Source organism: Heterodontus francisci, unplaced genomic scaffold (assembly GCF_036365525.1).
Source record: "Heterodontus francisci isolate sHetFra1 unplaced genomic scaffold, sHetFra1.hap1 HAP1_SCAFFOLD_337, whole genome shotgun sequence".
NCBI classification, from domain to species: Eukaryota; Metazoa; Chordata; class Chondrichthyes; order Heterodontiformes; family Heterodontidae; genus Heterodontus; species Heterodontus francisci.
In genome coordinates, this window is record NW_027141841.1 from 1,487,160 (window position 1) to 1,507,612 (window position 20,453).

The 20,453-nt window shown below is 45.8% G+C and overlaps 1 pseudogene; it reads left to right on the forward strand.

Annotated features, from left to right (window-relative positions):
* The first annotated feature begins 16,938 nt into the window (after nt 1-16,938).
* LOC137364900 (U2 spliceosomal RNA) lies at nt 16,939-17,119 on the forward strand (annotated as a pseudogene).
* Nucleotides 17,120-20,453: the final 3,334 nt, after the last annotated feature.

Genomic DNA, 20,453 nt, shown 5'->3' on the forward strand with positions numbered 1-20,453 from the left:
GAATCTCCATAACGAATTGGCAGCACATTCTATAGTTTCCCCGATTTTCCTTTCCATCGATTGGGGTGCTAATTCACTCGGGTGCGTTTGGTAATACTAACTCTAATCCTCAGATCCATTTAACATTTCAGTAATCCTATTGAATACAAAAGGAATTTTATGATTGAATTTCCATTGGAAGATAGTGAATTCGCCCCCCGATCGATGGAAAGGAAAATCGGGCAGAGGATAAAATGTGCTGCCAATTCGTTATTGTGATTTGTTTATATAACTGACCAGGATTGACTTCACCAGAACGCAGCTACTAGCTCCCACCCCACTGACCGCTCTCCCCCCTCTGCAACTCGCTTTCTCCCCCACCTCCCGACTGGCGAAATTCCGCACTCTGGCTGTTCGCTCTCCGCACACCCACCCCCCACCCTATCCCAGCCCAGCCCACAGCTGCTAGCTCTGGCCGTGACACACGCTCCGACATTTCATCACCAGGCGCCACCTGTAGAAGCTGGAAGGCCGCAAGGAGTGACGGTGCGACGTAGGAAAGAGTGGCAGAGAGGAGGGAAGCGGCACGGCCTGGAGCGAGTGGCCAGAGAGTGGAGTGGTGCGAAGCGAGGAACAACTGGCCAGGGGAGTGGGGCGGGGGGTGGGGAAGCAGCGAGGTCTGGAGCGAGCGGCTGAGGGGGGAAATCGTCGAGGCCTGGAGTGAGTTGCCGAGGGGGGAGAGCTACAGCTTCAAAATCTCCCATTGAGCCACTTCCTCCAGCCAAGTGGTGGGGGGATGGGGTGGCTAGATACCCAATGACGCTTTATCACGCATGCACGAAGATGGATTTGTTGCGGAAATGTGATGACGTTGGCGCTGCAAAATGACATCATCCCGTGCACGCGCCACTCAATCCTGGCAAGATGTCAAAAATCACTGTGATTTTTTGGTCTTTTCAGTGCACTCCTCTTTCTTTAGTTGCCTCTTACTCTAATGTATTGAAGAAACATCTTTGGGTCCATTTTCATTTTACTTGCCAATATTCTTCCATGTTCTCCCTTCACCGCTGCTCCCAAATCCCTCCAGTTCAGTCAAAACACAACTTGGCAGAAGTGGGATTTGAGCACACGCCTCCAGAAAACACTACGACTTGAACACAGCCCCTTGGACCACTCGGCCATCCTAACTGCTTCATGCATAAGACAAAAGCTGAGAAATTATCCATTCTTTGTGAAAGTATTTGTGAGATTGTGGAAATGTCTGGAAGAGGAAAGACCGGCAGACAAGCTCGGTCCAAGGCCAGGTCTCGCTCCACCCGGGCTGGACTGCAGTTCCTGGTGGGCCATGATCACAGGCTCCTGAGAAAGGGCAACTATGCTGAGCGTGTGGGTGCCGGAGCCCCGGTCTATCTGGCTGCTGTGCTCGAGTATCTGAACGCTGAAATCCTCGAGCTGGCCGGTAATGCTGCCCGGGACAACAAGAAGACCCGCATCATCCCCAGACACCTGCAGCTGGCCGTCCGCAACAACGAGGAGCTCATCAAGCTGCTGGGAGACGTGACCATCGCTCAGGGCGGGGTGCTACCTAATATCCAGGCCTTGCTGCTGCCCAAGAAAACCAGCGCTCAGAGCTCCCGGAAAAAGTAAAGCGGCCGAAATGTCATCTAATAAACCAAAGGCTCTTTTCAGAGCCACCCACAGTCTCTGTGAAAGGGCTGGTTACTGTCAGGAGGGAGTCAGTGATGGAGTTATTGTAACAGTGGATTGACCTGTTGCACATCTGTCCAGCTGTGTTATTTAATTTGCTCTGTTTTTCTGCTCACACATCTCCCCCTCTAGTTAAGTGAAGAACTGAACTACAGGGTGTAGAATCAACAATTCCCAGGAGCGGGGGGTGAGATTGTGCTGAGCACCAATGAGCCTCCAGTAATGCTGCTTTCTAAATTCCAGATCAGCTCTCAGTCCAACAGGCCTTTCGTATTTTAAATATCACAACAGAGCTGAGCGGTGGTGGGCGCAGCCTCAGCTGCACCGAGTCTCAGGGGCTCTCAGGACCCCAATCAGAGCCGCCAGGCCTGGTGGGCGTGCAGCAAGGACACCGGGGGAGGGAGGGTGCACCGTTAAAGTGATGGTGCAGCACCTCCCCCATCCTCGCCACCACTTCCGGGTTTCTTCTCCCGTTTATCTCAACATTAAGAAGACGCTTTTGCTCTGGACTACACTGGTTATAAAGTAAGACCCAACTTTGTCTCTGAAAGTGATGAATAGCAGCAACAACAGCAGAATCCAACCCCTGCAGTTACATGTGAACTTGCTGATGTTGCAGCAGATTGAATGACTGAGTGAATCCCTTCCCACACACATGGCAGGGGAACGGCCTCTCCCCAGAGTGAGTGTGTTGATGTTTCAGCAGATCATTACTGCTTTTAAAGCTCTTCTCACAGTCAGGACATTGAAAAGGTCTCTGATCAGTGTGAACAAGTTGATGTTCAGTGAGGTTGGATGACTGAGTGAATCCCTTCCCACACACGGAGCAGGTGAATGATCTCTCCCCAGTGTGAACTCACTGGTGTTTCAGCAGGTTGACTCTGGCTGGGTTCAGTTCTACACTCACTGGTTCCTCTCTCTCTCTTCCCCTGAAGGTGCTGATTCTGACTGTATGGACGTGCTCTCTCCCCCTCCTACCCTCCCTGTCCAATGTAGTATCTCCCAGTTTTGGTGATGTGCTCTCCCTGACCTGTCTCCATTTCTCCTTCTTATACAGACTTGCCCTGACTGTCACTATTTCATAGAATCATACAGCACAGAAGGAGGCCAATCGGTCTTTTGTGCCTGTGCTGAATATGTGAAAAAAATGATGCAATTAGTCCAACCCCCTGCCTATTCCCCATAGTCCTGGAGAAATTCACTTTGAAATATTTGTCCAATTCCTTTATGAAAGTTACAATTGAATTTGTTTCCAGCACCCCGTCAGACAATTCATTCCAAATCCGAATCAGTTACTGGGCAAAAAGATCTCTCCTCACCTCCCCTTGACATTTTTGGCCAACAATCCCAGCTTCACCACCCTGTCCAGAGAACTGAAACCCCTCATCTCTGGTATCATTCTCGTAAATCTCCTCCGAACTGTCTCAAAAGCTTTGATGTCCTTTCTGAAACCTGGTGCCCAGAACTGGACACATTACTGCAGCTGAGATCGAGCCAGCGATGCCCACATCCCACGAAGGGATAAAAAAACGCTCCCTGCCAAATCCCCAATTCCTATCCATTTACAGACGCTCTCTGACCAGTTGACCTTGCTGGCGGGCAGTTTCGGGAAGCCTCACAGGGAAAAGCTTCACCGCCACCCGCAGGGACACAAACGGGATTGTTCCATCCTATTGTGGCCTTGACGCCCTGCTCCAGCTGTGTGCACCCGTTACGGGCGCGGTCTCCCTGCACTTTGTGAATATATGGCTCCAGCTGCAGATGGAGCTCAGTCACGACCGCGCCTGCTCCTTATCAGAGACAAGGCAAATTCTGGAGCGCAGAGCATTCTGGGTACCACAACTGTCATTAATGCCAATCTCTGACATGATAATCAGGTTTTATTTCCTACATTTCATTTCCTGGTATGTTAGTGCGTGTTTTCTTTTGTACCTGTCAGAGCCTGGGAGGAGAGAGTCAGCTTCACTTTGTAGCCGTGAATTTCTGGTGTGAGAATGTGGGTTTTTACTCTGTATGTTTCAGTTTTTGGTTTGTGACTGTTTCTGCTATTGCTATGTGAGTTAACTTTGTGGAAAGAGATGCAGTGGTTTTTGTCGATGTTCATCCCAAGCAGCTCTGTAACACAGGAGTCTGTGCTCTGCGGGCTATTCCCAGGGACGCACACCGAGACCAGCATCAACTGCTGCTGGAGGACTATCAATTCGGTGAAAGACGCCCTTTGGTCTGCCCGAAACATGCTGGTCTTCCAGCGAAAAGAGTTGTCCACCACCGAATGTTGCAGACTGGCACATTCCAAGGTCCAGGACTACGGGCTGAGGGACGCACTGAAGCTTGGGGCAGCCGCAGCAAAGGCTCAATGGGGAAAGACCACAGTGCAAGGTCCCCCCACCAAGCTGAACTGAGGGGCTGGATCCATGGGAAATCCCTCAAACTGTATCGGAGAAATTTTGTGTGCTGTAAATGTAAAAATGTACATGGCATGACAATGAAATGGAAGGGTTGTGAGGCAACTCATGATTGTACAGAAGGTAACTGATCACCTTTGCACTGTTTGTATTTTTTGACTTGATGCTGTTTTAAACTGTTTGGGAATGTAATTTTTACAGATTTTTATGAATAAAGTATGTTTTGGAAATTAAAAAAAATGTGAGTTTCACCAAATATCTTTCAACAACTTGTATGTGAACATCAGCTTTTGTCCAGATCTATCAGTTTCTGATATAGAGTCATCGAGTTATAAAGCACAGAAACAGGCCCTTCAGCCCATTGTGTCTGTGCTGGCCATCAAGCACCTCACTATTCTAATCCCATTTTCCAGTATTTGGCCCGTAGCATTGTATGCTATAGCATTTCAAGTGCTCATCTAAATACTTCTTAAATGTTGTGAGGGTTCCGGCCTCTACCACCTCTTCAGGGAGTGCGTTCCAGATTCCCACCACCCTCTGGGTAAAATTTCTTTCCTCAAATCCCATATAAACCTCCTGCCCCTTACCTTAAATCTATGCCACCTGGTTATTGACCCCTCCGCTAAGGTAAAATGTTTCTTCCTATCTAACCCATCAATGCCCCTCATTATTTTGCAAACCTCCATCTTATCTCCCCTCAGCCTTCTCTGGTCTAAGGAAAACAACGCTAGCCTTTTCAGTCTCTCTTCATAGCTGAAATGCTCCAGCCCAGGCAACATCCTGGTGAATCTCTTCTGCACCCTCTCCAGTGCAATCACATCCTTCCTATAGTGTGGTGCCCAGAACAGTACACAGTACTCCAGCTGTGGCCTAACTGGCATTTTATACAGCTCCGTCATAACCTCCCTGCTCTTATATTCTATGCCTCGGACGATCTATATTGGCCTGTAATCTAAGGCTTTCCTCCTCACTATTTATGACACCACCAATTTTCGTGTCATGTGTGAGAAAGGGTTTGATTCTATCCCTATCAGTATCCGTTACATGCATGTGTTTTTAATCTGCACCCCCTCTGTTTTATTCTCTGTACTTGTCAGCCTCTTGGAGGTGAGTCTGTGTTTTGCTCTTTATCTCTCAGTCTTCGAAGTATGAGCCTGGGTTTGTACCTAATTTTCTTTGTACCTTGCAGGATGGATATTGAAGAGAGGTTTTTACACATTAACTGCCAAATCCTGATAAGTGATTTTTGGGTTTCACACAGTATCTGTCAGTTTCTTGTCTCGGACTGTTGGATTTACTCTGTCCCTGGCATTTGCTGGTTTGTTAGTGTGGGGTTTACACTGTACCTGTCAGTTTCTCTTATGTGAGTGTTGGTTTCACTTTCTATAGAATCATAAATCACAGAATACTTACAGCACAAAAGGTGGGATTCAGCTCATCGTGCTTGTGCTGCCTCTCTGCACAAGCAACTCAGCTCATGCCACATCCTCATGTATTCTATGAAAACCTGATTTTTTTTCCCCTTCAGATAATTATCATATATCCTTTTGAAAGCTATGGTTGAATCTTCCTCCGTCAGACTCTCAGGCAGTACATATCAGATCTTAACCATTTGCTGCATAAAAAAGGATTTTCCTCATGTTGCCTTTGGTTCTTTTCCCATTCACCTTAAATCGGCGTCCTCTGCTTACTCAGCCATGAGTAATATTTCCCATTGCTTTCTCAGCACTGATGGATTGTGAGGTGGGAGACAGCCAGAAGTCCCACTGAGCCGCACTGACGCCCAGCTGAAAAAGAAATGAGATAAAGTTCAATCTTTCACAGCGAGATGCTGCAGAGTTGAGTCCCAAATGAAAGAGAACGTTTCTCATACTGTTGTTGAATTTCATTTCAAACACTCCTTGTACTCTCTGCTAATGAAGCCTAAAAAATGGAAAAACTAAATGGCGCTCAAACTCACAACCCTGAGATTAAAAGTCCCATGATCGACAGACTGAACTGAATATGTCACTTCGACTGGACCTCTGTTTGGATGGATGCAGCTGTCTGCTCCAATGAAAGGGCAGCTTTCAAATCCTCGCATGGGTCCACACGTCAGACTAAGTTCCATGTTGGAAATCTGCTCACTTCCAAAACTATCAGCAAATTGAAGCTGATTACGATCAACATCATCAGAGGTCAGAACTACCTGGTGAAAGAAGACACCCTGAAGAAGAATCCACAATTATTCAAAGGCATCGACAAAGTGAAAACCAAGAAAATCGATGAGTCAATCCAAGCTAAACAGAAACACTGAAGAATTCCATTCCAGACCAGAACACAATTAGAGGCATTTTTTGTATTCAAAGCTGGGCATTAGTATTTAATAGTTGATATATAATTTTGAATATATTTGAATTTCTTTATTCATTTGGCACTGCTGAACATGAAGCAGTCTTAAATCATTTAATTTTTTTTTGTAAAATCTGATTTACCAGATTAAAATATTGGATCAAGGGAGAAATTTCAAAGATTACTGGAACAGTAATCCAGAGGCCTGGACTCAAGATGCAGTGACAGCCAGGACGTCAAGGCGGGGAACACTCCGCACTAGTCTGCAGTGAGCGATTCCATCGAAGGTAGAGCACAATCTCTTTAATATAAGAATGTATATTTTATAATAATTAATCACTCAAGAACTTCCTGGTCTCTGCATCTCAGCTGCTCTCTGGAGAAACTTGCAGAAAGTATTTCAACCTGTAAAGCAGGAGTCTAGGGAATGTATAATGATATTTTCTCGCCTTCGGGCAATATTTTAATCAATACAGTGTGGGACAACCTGTCTGGGCACAACTCCATGAGTTTCTCTTTAACTAGTGTTCGAACAATCAGTAACTTCTATGATAACAATCTTCAGCTCATCACCTCCAGTACGTAGCTCTAATCTTAATGTACATTGAAACAACCTTTCAAGTCCAGTTACAGTTTTTGTTGCCTTACCTGCACAAGCTTAAAAAGTGAAAAACGGAAGCAAGTTTAACTGAAAATTCTGGTGGTCAGTTCGGGCACGGGAAAAAAATGAAAGGACTCGGACCAGGTCGGATGTGGTGCTGTCAGACTTGGGTCGGGTTTCATTTGCTGACCCGAGCAGGCCTTTAGTTACTGTTGCAACCTTAAATTCCCACTTGACAATCTGTATATTTTGTTCATTTCAATTTTGTCGACAAGCTCTTTGAATCCAGTTCCCCGGTCCTTAAGCAGACTCAGTTTGGAAATCGATTCCGCTTTCTGGAAGGCTGAAAGCAATCGCTGACCTTAAACTAAAAATGGCAACAGAGAAGGTCTGGTCTGGGATTTGAACCCAGGACCTTTCAGACATTAATCCCTTTTATACCCAAAGCGAAAATCACACCCCTCGACCAACAAGCCACCGTCAGCATGGCTTTTATTCGCTCCTGTGGAATTTCACTGGCACCCACAGCTGATCATGCATTTTTTTCTGATCAAAACAATATCCTACAAAGCTGAAATAAAAACAGAAAGTGCTGGAAATACTCAGCACCTCTGACAGCATCTGTGGAGAGAGAAACAAAGTTAACGTTTCAGGGTTTTCACCTTTTGTTTGAGCCATCTTTTCAGACTGCTTCTGTCCAACCAATCTCACTTTTTACTCCATCCACATTATAAGGGTTGTGCAGTGGTGAGCACTGTAGCTTCACAACTTCAATGACCCCGATTCAGTTCTGTATACTGCCTGTGTGGAGTTTGCAAGTTGTCTATGTGGGCTTCCACCAGGTACTCTGGTTTCCTCCCACAACGAAAGACTTGCGGGTTGATAGATAAATTGACTGTTGTAAATTGGCCCAAGGGTAGGTGATAGGAGAAATGTGGTAGGGAATTCTGGGTTAACATAGGATTAGTATAAATGGGTGGTTGATGGTCACTGCAGACTCAGTGGGCCAAAGGGCCTAAATCAGTGCTGTCTATCTCAAAAACCATTCTCTAAGCAAATGCATTTTTCATGAATTCCTCATTTCTTTTATTAACGACAATTTTTATATTTCCGGCCCTTGCTTCATACGATACCACAAGTGGAATCATGTTTCCATCAACCCGATCAAACCCCTTCACTATTTCCTCATATTGCAATGTTTCTTTCACCCTGACAGACTGTGGAGTTTCTGCTGCTTGATTGCAGTTCTTGCTTCCCGCCAGTAGATGTCACCTCACTCCAATATAGTGAAGTTGACAAGTGTGAGAGACACACAACAGGAAACAATTGCTCACATGATAGTGAATGTGTGGGATTTAGAAATACTAGGAGTGGAGACGAGTTATTATTGAATTTGTCAAACCAAACATATGTTATAATGTTGTGTTAAATCTGTCACTCTGTTGTCTTGATTCTGAGAGTGACATGGACTCATCGACTCATTGGGTCATTTGTGGGATAGAAGGAGGCCATTTGCCCCATCGAGTACAGGCTGGCTCTCCATGGAGCGATCCAGTCAGTCCCACTCATCTGCTCGATCCCCCTAGCCCTGTAAATTTATTTCCTTCAAATGCCCATCGAAATTCCTTTTGTAACCAACGATTATCTCCACTTCCTCCGCCCTCGGGGGCAGCGAGTTCCAGACCATTACCAACCACTGTGTAAAAAAGTTCTTCCGCACATTCCCCCTGCATCTCTTGTCCAAAACCTTCAATCTGAATCCCCTAGTCCTTGTACCAATAGTTAATGGGAACAATTTTTCCTTGCCAACTTATCTAAAACTGTCATCGCCTTCGACACCTCTATCAATTCTCCCCTCAATCTCCTTTGATACAGGCAGAAAAAACCCTGTTTTTCTAACCTAACCTTGAAACTAAAACCCTCCATCCCTGGAACTATTCTGGTAAATCTCCTCTGCATCCTCTCAAGAATCCGCACATCCTTTCTAAAGATTGGTGAGCAGAACTGGACGCAACACTCCAGTTGGGGCCAAACCAGAGTTCAGCATAACGACCCTGCTTTTGTACTCAATGTCTGTATTTACAAAGCCCAAGATCCCACATGCTTTGCTAATCACTCTCGCAAAATGTCTTGCCAACTTCAAAGAATGATGGACATGTACTCCAGGTCCCTCTATTCCAGCACATTCTTCAGAACTGTGCTTTAAGTATATATTGCCTCTTCCTATTCCTTCTGCTAAAATGCATCACCTCACACTTGGCACTATTAAATTCAATCTGCCACCTGCCTGCCCATCCTAATAGCCAATAACTATCCTGTTTCAGGCAGTTCATTTTTCAAGATCCAAGTCATTAATCTGCATCAAAAAAAAGCAGTGGTTCTAGCACTGACCCTTGGGGAACACCACTGTCGACTATGCTCCGGTCTGACCAAGAAAGATTTAATATGACTCGCTGTTTTCTGTCCTTAAACCAATTTACTATCCAAATGGACACTGACCCTCCTAATCCATGAACCACCCTTTTATGTGGTACTTTATAAAATGCTTTCGTAAAATCCATATAAACAACATCCACTGCATTCCCTTCATCAACGTTCTCAGATAGTTTATCAAAAAATGCAGTTAGATTCATCAAGCATGAACTTCCATTTATAAATCCATGCCCACTCTCCTTAATTAACTCAAACCTCTCCAAATGACTTCATTTTTTCCCTGGCCTTTTGGTCTCGTGCTGACAGCAAGCTCACCACAGAGCATGTATTTGGCAATGTGACTGTCATTCATTTGGCCCAGTCAACAGAGCCGCCTCTGACTCAAGAGGGCAAACATGCTGTGTATCCCTGCATGCTGGTGTACTTCCTCATTCGGCACTCTGTCCTGCCAGGAGATGCCCAATATCCATCTGAGGCAGTGGAGGTGGAAGCTGTTCAGCTGCTTTTCTTGGCTTGTATAAGTTGTTGATGATTCTCTACTATAAAGGATGGTGCTGAGAACACAAACCTGGTAAACGCGGAGCTTTGTATTTTCGGTCAGTTTGCTGTCGGTTCAAACCCGTCTTCTCAACTTTGACATGACAGCTGCAGCATTGGCAATCCTGGTGCTGATTTCAGTATCAAGGGACAGATTGCTGGTGATTGTTGATCCAAGGTATGTGAAGCTGTTGACAACCTCCAAAGTGATGTTGTCAATGTTGATGGAAAGTGGATCTCTACGTCCAAGACTCTACGTCCAAGATGAACAGCTTGTCGTCAGCTCTGATATACAGATGAACACCCCCATCTGAGTCACTGAAAGTGTTCAATAGCAGCATGGAGAAGAATACACCAATTATAAAGGATGTGATAGCTAGACAGTTAGAAAATAATTATATGATTGGGCAGAGTCAACATAGATTTATTAAAAGTAAACAGGTTTGAAAAAACCTGTCGAGTTTTTTGAGGATGTTACCTGTAGAACAGATAAAGGAGAACCAGTTGATGCTTTGGTAAGGTCCCACACAGGAGGTGAGTAAACAAAATTAGAGCACATAGGATTGGGGATAATATACTGGGATGGATTGAGAATTGTTTAACAGACCGAAAACAGAGAGCAGGAATAACGGGTCCTTCTCAGGATGGCAGGCTGTTACTATTGGGGTACTGCAAGGATCAGTGTTGGAGCCACAGCTGTTAACAACCGAAATAAATGATTTGGATGTAGGGATTAAATGTAATATTTCCAAGTTTGCAGATGACACAAAGCTAGGTGAATTGTGAGCTGTGAGAAGGATGCAGAAAGGCTTCCAGGGAACCTGGAGAGGCTAAGTGAATGGGAAAGAACATGGCAGATGGAATATAATGTGAATAAGTGTGAAGTTATCCACTTTGGTGGAATAAACAGAAAGACAGAGTATTTCTTAAATGGTGAGAGGTTGGGAAGTGTTGATGTCCAAAGGGACCTGGGTGTCCTTGTTTTGAGACACTAAAAGCTCTTGTGCAGGTGCAGCAATCAATTAGGAAGGCAAATAGTATGTTGGCCTTCACATGTGGGTCTAGGGGTCTTGAGTACGGGAGTAAAGATGTCTTGTTGCAATTGTATAGAGCCTTGGTGAAACCGCGCTGGAGTATTGTGTATAGTTTGGTCTCCTCATCTAAGGAAGTGTTGGAGAAAATCCAGATTGTGCCCAATTGTTGAACAAATTCTCCGGACTCAGACGTTGAGAACAAACACTTTATTGCATGATATCAAGGGAAATAACACCTTACCTAAATGCGGTCCAGCACTACTCCCAAAGAGCTACAGATCGCCGTGGACTTATATAGTATAAAAAAGTTAGAGCAAACAATTTCACAATTAGATAAGCACCCACAAGACTGCCTACGTAACGGTGCACCATGCAGGGTCCGAGGTCAGCAAAACATCAGTTTCAACAATAACAAGCAAGTTCCTTAATTCAATGCCCACTCCAGACACCATATCTGACCGTAACGTCTGATTGTGGTTAGCTGCTCTGTCTACAATTTATGACCGTTGGTTGTGGTTAGATTAGCTACAAGCTGTGTCCTGCTTTTCTGCTTCTACAAAGTAAGTAATAATTAGCAAAGCTAAGAAAATTTCTCCAACAGGAAGGATATGCTTGCCATAGAGAGAGTGAAACAGAGGGTCAGCAGACTAATCCCTGGGATAGTGGGATTGTCTTATGAGGAAACTGGGCCTATATTCCTTAAAGTTTCGAAGAATGAGAGGTGATCTCATTGAAACTGATAACATTCTTACAGGGCGTGACAGTGTGGACGTAGATAGGATGTTTGCCCTGGTTGGTGAGTCTAAAATCAGGGGACCAAGTCTCAGAATAAGGAGTAGGCCATTTAAAACTGAGGTAGAGTTGAATTTCTACACTCAGACGGTGGTGAATCACTGGAATTCTCTCCCCCAGAGAGCTGTGGCAGTTCAATCATTGAGCATGTTCAAGACAGAAATTGTTAGAAATCTTGATACTCATGACATCAAGGGATATGGGGAGAGCACGGGAAAGGGGCGTTGAGATAGATGATCAGCCATGATCGAATTGAATGGCAGAACAGGTTCGACGGGCTGAATGGCCTTCTCCTATGTTCCTCTGTTCCTAAGAGAGTTGACGCCAGCGTGCAGCCATGCTTTACCCCACTGCTGATCTTGAAAGTGTCTGATGTTGCTCCATTGGAACTGATGGAACTGTGCATGTTCTCGTGGAAAGAAGAGATGATGCCCAAGAGTTAAGGAGGGCAGCCGAGTTTCCATCGCAGTTTGAAGAGTCCGTCTCTGCTGACAAGATCAAAGGCCTTGGTGATGTCCATCGAAGTTTGTGTGGCTCTGTGGCGCAATGAATAGCGTGTTGGAGTTCCAAATAATGATAAAGTAAAGCATTCAAAGGTTGTGTGTTCAAATCCCACCAGAGTCAGACATTGGAACAGAGACAGAGGAACACGACAGAACAGAAAGTTAACAAGTGTGTCAAAAGCACCGACTCAGAGACAGAGCGAGAGAGAGAGGAGCACAGCAGGAGTGACATCACAATGGAGAGTGAGAGCAGGGAAACAGAGAACCGGTGGGGTGAGTTGACAGGATTTGGTTCTTGCTTCGGTGCAGTGGAAGGCGCTGTTTGGTGAGGATCTGGCAAGCTATGACATCACAGGCAATCAGGTAGTTGATTGGTTTGGAAGAAGCTGCATGTTTGATGAGTATCTGGCAAGTGATTAAGGTCCATTTTAGTCCTAATGTTTAAAATAGTAAACAAACTAGTAGTAAGCTTAATAAAATAAACAATTGAATAAAATAATTAAGTAGTTAATTGAAACACGTTCAGGATTGACAGGACAGGTGATGTGTCACAGTTGCAGCATGTGGGAGCTCCTGGATGCAAGTGTGATCCAGGGCAAGCACATCTGCAGTAAGTGTTATTCTCAATTGCTGTAAATGTAAAACTGTAATTGACATGACAATGGTGAAACGGAAGGGTTGGGAAGAAACTCATGACAGTATTGAAGTAAACTGATCTCCCTTGCAATGTTTGTATTTTTTGGTGCTGTTTGGAAACTGTTTGGCAATGTAATTGTCACAGATTTTTATGAATGAAGTATATTTTGGAAATTAAAAAAAAGTGTTTAAGGCTCAAAGAGCCTGCATGAAAAAATCAGGAGGGGTTTCTGAGCCCAACCAACGTGAAACTGCTTGCGCACACGATGTGTATGGAGGAACATCCCGAAGGACTGGGACTAGCGAGGACAAATGGTATGGGAAGCAACAACTAATTTTTAGAAAAAAATGGGTGTAAGAATTGCTTCCATTAATGTGCGGAGCATTAAATCTACGACGTGATGTGTTTCAACCTTGGATTACCTTGCCAAGGTCAAGGTTGACCTACTGTTTCTGCAGGAGTGTGGAATACCACACCTCAGCACCTACAGGCAGTGGTCGCGGTGGTGGTCCCACGTGCCATCGATCTGGTTGGGGGGTAATGCTTGCCGTTCCGCCGGCCTGGGTATTCTGCTGCGGGGAGGTAACTTCACCATCTCCGAAGTTAAGGAGGTGGTGGGCGGTCGCCTCCTCGTAGCAGACGTGATGTACAACAACGCTCCGCTCCGGTTGATCAACGTGTACGCCCCGGTACAACGCAGCGAGCGGCTGACCGTCTTCCAGCAGCTCCCACTGCTGCTGGCGACGTCCAGGCCGGTCATCCTAGGCGGTGACTTCAACTGCATCATCGATGCGGTGGGACGATCCGGCAGTGACGACAGCAAACTGGACACTACGTCTAGATTCCTAATAGAAACAGTTAAAGATGCCACACTGCACGACGTCTTCAGTAAACCTGCAGACGGAGCGCAGCGCAGATACACATGGTCAAGATCGGACGGGTCTGCCCATTCCAGGATTGACTTCCTGTTTGTGTCCCGTGCTGTCACAGTGGGATCCACCGACGTCAAGCCGTCCTCTTACTGGCCGACTGTCACTTCCAGGACGACCAGCGGGTTGGCAGAGGGACGTGGAAGCTCAATGCTACACTGCTGACCCCAGAGAACGTTGAGGAACTCAAAAGGGATTACAAAGGTTGGAGGACCGTGAAACCCCTCTTTGAGTCTCCAGTTCACTGGTGGGAAGCGATCAAGGAGAACATCAAGAGGTTCCTCATCCACAAAGGTGTTCAGAGGGCGAGAGAGAGACAGAGGGAAATGTCCCGATTCCTGAAAATTATGCAAAATCTACTCCGGTTGCAGCCAATGGGGGTCGAGGTCAAAGAGGACCTCCAAGAGGTGAAGAGCCAGCAGGCCTCGCTCTTTGCCAAGGTGGCTTCCAAGATCATCTTCCGGTCCAGAGTCCGCTCCATCGAGCAGGATGAGACATGCTCGCGTTAGTTCTTCCAAAAGGTACACAGAAAGAGCTCTGTTATCAACAGCCTGAAGGAAGAAGATGGCTTGGTAACGTCTTCACAGTCCGACATACTAAGGATCAGCAAATCCTTTTATGCTGGGCTGTATGACGCGAAGCAAACAGACAGCAGAGCCTCCCAGTCCTTCCTGTCATCTATCACAGAGGTCTTAGATGACAGCAGGAGGAGAAGATTGGACAAGCCGCTAACTGTGGACGAGCTGACAAAGGCCGTCGAGTCCTTCGAGACGAGTAAAACACCCGGGAGCGACGGCTTACCGGTCGAGTTGTACTCGGGCCTGTGGGACTGGGTCGGCCCGGACCTGCTGGAAGTATACGAGACTATGCTCCTGGCCGGCAGCATGTCAGAATCCATGAGGAAAGGCATCATCACCCTCATTTACAAGCAGAAGGGGGAGAGGGCAGAAATCAGAAATTGGCGGCCCATCTCACTGCTTATTGTTGATTACATGATTCTGTCCAAAGTCATAGCCAGTCGAGTCAAATCTGCTCTGGAGTTGGTGATTCACCCCGATCAGACCTGTACTGTACCCGGCAGGAAGATCTCTGATAGTCTCGCGCTACTCAGGGATTCGATCGCCTGCGTACGGGACAGGAGGGTGGACACCTGCCTCATCAGCCTGGACCAGGAGAAGGCTTTTGACAGGATATCGCACACCTATATGATGGACGTGCTTTCCAAAATGGGGTTTTGGGAGGTAATCTGCAATTGGATCCAACTACTCTGCACAAACATCAGTAGCGCTGTTTCAATCAACGGGTGGGAATCGGAAAGTTTCCCGATCAAATCTGGAGTCAGACAGGGCTGTCCTCTCTCCCCGGTCTTGTTTGTCTGCTGTATTGAACCCTTTGCTGAGTCTATTAGGAAGGATGCGAGCATCGGAGGGGTGACAATCCCAGGCAGCGGAGGCACTCAAGTTAAAACCTCCCTGTACATGGATGACGTCGCCGTCTTCTGCTCGAATCCGCTGTGGTTCGCAGACTGATGAGCATCTGCGACCAGTTCGAACTTGCCTCGGGAGCCAAAGTTAACCACGGCAAGAGCGAGGCCATGTTCTTTGGGAACTGGGCTGACCGATCCTTTGTCCCCTTCACCGTCAGGTCAGATTACCTGAAGGTGCTGGGGATATGGTTCGGAAGGGCCGGGGCGTGCACCAAAACATGGGAGGAGCGAGTAGCCAAGGTACGACAAAAGTTGGGCATGTGGGGGCAGCGATCTCTCTCCATTGTGGGTAAGAACCTGGTCATCAGGAGCGAGGCGCTCACGTTGTTGCTCTACATGGCGCAGGTCAGGCCCATACCCTACTCCTGCGCCGTGGCAGTCATCCGAGCCATCTTCCGCTTCATCTGGGGATCTAAAATGGACAGGGTCCGGAGGGACACGATGTTCAAATCTCTGGACAAGGGCGAGAAAAATGTACCCAACGTGGCCCTCATCCTGATGACCACCTTCGTGTGCGGCTGCATCAAGCTGTGTGTAGACCTCCAGTACGCAAACTCCAAGTGTCACTACGTGCTGAGGTTCTATCTGTCCCCAGTGTTGCGAAGGATGGGCTTGGCCACATTGCCGCGGAACGCTTCATGCAGTTGGGCCGTGCCGTACCACCTATCCTTCGTGGAGCAGTTTCTGCAGGAAAACACCTTTGACCACTGGTCCGTCAGGCAGTGGTCTGCACGGAATGTCCTCAAGGCCTTACGGGAAAAGGAGATGGTGGATCCTGTCGGATGGTTCCCCGAGCAGACCGTCAAAGTCATTTGGCGGAATGCCTCATCAGCAGCACTTTCAAACAAGCACCAAGATGTAGCTTGGCTGGTGGTGAGAAGGGCCCTTCCCGTCACATCCTTCATGCACACCCGAAGTCTCGCCCCCTCCGCACAGTGCCCCCGCGTTGGCTGTGGTGGGGAAGAAACGGTCGCCCACCTCCTCCTGGAATGTGTCTTTGCAAAGCAGGTGTTGAAAGAGATGCAGTGGTTTTTGTCGAGGTTCATCCCAAGCAGCTCTGTAACACAGGAGTCTGTGCTCTCCGGGCAGTTCCCAGGGACGCACACCGAGACAAACATCAACTGCTGCTGGAGGACTATCAATTCGGTGAAAGACGCCCTTTGGTCTGCCCAAAACCTGCTGGTCGTCCAGTGCAAAGACTTGTCCACCACCGAATGTTGCAGACTGGCACATTCCAAGGTCCAGGACTCCGTGCTGAGGCACGCACTAAAGGTTGGGGCAGCCGCAGCAAAGGCTCAATGGGGAAAGACTACAGTGTAAGGTCCCCCCACCAAGCTGAACTGAGGGGCTGGATCCATGGGAAACCCCTCGAACTGTATCGTTGATATTTTCATTTACTGTAAATATGAAACTGTAATTGGCATTACAAGAGTGAAATGGAAGGGTTGTGAAGAAACTCATGATAGTATTGAAGGAAACTGATCTCCCTTGCAATGGCTGTATTTTTTGGTGCCGTTTGAAACTGTCTGGCAATGTAATTTTTGCAGATTTTTATGAATAAAGTATATTTTGGAAATAAAAATAAAAGATATCTGTTCTTATCTGTTTAATATCTGATACGTCCCCTATCTGGGGACCAAATATTAAATTGATTTTTGGGACAGGGAAATGGAACAGGGGCTTGCCCCGTCCACTCCATGCATCCACCTGGTAAAAAAAAATGAACAAAAAAGTTTGCGGCTCCAAGAGTGAGAAAAAAAGGAATGTAGTGGTAGTAGGAGACAGCATAGTAAGGTGGATTGACTCTGTTCTCTGCAGCAAAGAGCAAGAGTCCAGACGGCTGTGTTGCCTGCCGGTGCCAGGATTCAGGACGTCTGCTCAGGGCTGGAGAGAAACATCCAATGGGAGGGGGAGGAGCCAGTTGTCGTGGTCCATGTCGGTACCAACGACATAGGCAGGACAAGGATAGAGGTTCTGCATAGTCAGTATGAGGAACGAGGCAGCAAATTAAGTAGGAGAACCTCAAAGGTCATCATCTCTGGATTATTACCGGAGCCATGTGCAAATTGGCATAGGACAAATAAGATTCGAAAAATTAATGCATGGCTCAAAGACTGGTGTGGTAGTAGTGGGTTCTGGTTCGTGGGGCATTGGCACCAGTACTGGGGAAAGAGGTGGCTGTACCATTGGGACGGTCTGCACCTGAACAGTGCTGGGACCGATGTTCTAGCGAGCCACCTAACTCGGGAAGTAGAGACAGTTTTAAACTGAATAGTGGGGGCAAGGGATCAAAATTGGGTAGATCTGGTGAATCAAGGAGGAGAGACAAGGCAAGAGAGAAAGGTATAAATATGGGAAATGATAAACAGACTGTGACAGGAAATGACAGAGCATACAAATCAAAGAGTAAATCAACAGATAAGGCTAGAGGTTACAAAAATAATAAAAGGACAAAACTAAATGTTCTGTATCTGAATGCATGGAGCATTCGAAACAAAACAGATGAACTGAGAGCACAAATAGAATAAATAAGTACAATCTGATAGTCATTACAGAGACATGGCTGCAGGGCGACATCGATTGGGATGTGAATATTGGAGGTTACATGGGATTTAGGAAGGACAGGAAGCTTGGAAAAGGTGGCGGGGTAGCTCTGTTAATTAATGATGGTATTAGCGCAATAGAGAGGGATGACCTGAGTTCTGGAGATCAGGATGTAGAAGCAGTTTGGGTTGAGATGAGAAATAATACAGGCAAGAAGTCACATGTGGGAATGGTGTACAGGCCACCTAACATTAATCACACTGTAGGATGGGGTATAAAAAAAGAAATGATGGTAGCTTGTCAGAAAGGTACAGCAATAATTATGGGGGATTTTGATCTCCATATAGACTGGAAAATTCTGATGGGCAGAGGTAGCCTAGATGAGGAGTACATAGAATGTTTTTGGGATAATTTCTTGGAAAAATAAGTTCTGGAGCCAACCAGAGAGCAGGCTCTACTAGACCTGGCATTGTGCAACGAGATAGGATTAATTAATGACCTCATAGTGAAGTTGCCCCAAAGTAGTAGCGATCATAATATGATTGAATTTTACATTCAGTTTGAGGGAGAGGAGAGTGGGTCCCAGACTGGTATTTTAACCTTAAATAAGGGTAATTATAGGGACATGAAAGCAGAGCTTGCTAAAGTGAACTGGCAAATTAGGTTAAGGGATAAGTCAATAGAGATTCAGTGGCAGACATTTAAGGAAAATTTCAGCATACACAGAATAGATACATTTCAACGAGAAAGAAAAATTCCAAAGGTGGGACTCACCATCCGTGGTGAACAAAAACAGTTAAAGATACTATCAAACTTAAAGAAAAAGCCTATAATTGTGCAAAGATTGGAGGCAGGTCAGAAGACTGGACAGAATATAAAAAACAGCAAGAATGACTAAAAGATTGATAAGGAAAGTAAAATTAGAGTACGAGAGAAAGCGAGCGAGAAATATAAAGACAGCTAGTAAGAGTTTCGATAGAAATTTTATAAAGAAAAGAGTTAACAAAGTGAGTGTTGGTCCTATGGAAAGTGTGTCTGGGGAATTAATAATGGATAATTAAGAGATGGCAGATGAATTGAACAGATACTTTGGATTGGTCTTCACCATTGAGGATACAAATAACATCCCAGTATTCGCTGTAAGTCAGGAAATGGAAGGGAGGGAGGAACTCAAGAAAATTACAATCACCAGGGAAGTGGTACTAAACAAATTGTTGGAGCTGCGGGATGACAAGTCGTCAGGTCCTGAAGTGGCTAGTGAGATAGTTGATGCGCTGGTTTTAATTTTCCAAAATTCCCTCGCTTCGGGAAGGTTCTGTTAGATTGGAAAGTAGCGAATGGAATTCATTTATTCAAAAATGGAGGAAGACAGAAAGGAGGAAACGACAGGCCAGTTAGCTTTACATCTGTCTTAGGGAAAATGTTAGGAGCGATTACTGAAGATGTTATAGCATGGCATTTAGAAAACATTAAGGTAACCAGGCAGAGTCACATGGTTTTGTGAAAGGGAAACCATGTTTAACCAATTTATTGGAGTTCTTTGAGGTAGTTATATGTGCTGTGGATAAAGGGGAACAGGTGGATGTATTGTACTTCGATTTCCAGAAGGATAAGGTGCCATATCAAAGGTTATTGCAGAAAATAAAAGCTCATGGTGTCGGGGGTAACATATTGGCATGGATAGAAGATTGGCTAGCTGACAGGTAACAGAGAGTCAGCCTAAATGGGTCATTTTCTGGTTGGCAAGAAGTAACGAGTGGTGTGCCACAGGGATCTGTGCTGGGGCCTCAACCTTCGACAATTCTCGAAATGACTTTGATGAAGGGACCAAAAGTATGGTTGCTAAATTTTCTGATGACAAACATAGGGAGGAAAGTAGGTTGTGAAGAGGACATAAGGGGGCTACAAAGGGATATAGATAGGTTAAGTGAATGGGCAAAGACCTGGCAAATGGAGTGTAATGTGGGAAAGTGGGAAATTGTCCACTATGGCAGGAAGAATAAAAAAGCATATTATCTAAATGGTGAGAGATTGCAGAGATCTGAGATGCAGAGGGATCTGGGTGTCCTAGTGAACGAATCGCAAAAGGTTAGTCTGCAGATACAGCACGTAATTAGGAAAGCTAATAGAATGTTATCATTTATCACCAGGGGAATTGAATACAATAGTAGGGAGGTTATGCTTCAGCTATACAGGGCATTGGTGAGACCAATTCTGCAGTACTGAGTACAGTACTGGTCTCTTTATTTATGGAAGGATGTAAATACATTGAGGTAGTACAGAGAAGGTTTACTAGTCTAATACATGGAATGGGCGGGCTGTCTTACGAGGAAAGATTGGACAGGCTAGGTTTGTATCCACTAGAGTTTAGAAGAGAAAGAGGCGACATGATTGAAACATACAAGATCCTGAGGGGTTTTGACAGGGTGGATGTGGAAAGGATGTTTCCCCTTGTGGGAGAATCTAGAGCTAGGGGTCACTGTTTAAAAATAAGGGGTCACCCATTGAAGACAGAGATGAGGAGCAATTTTCCCC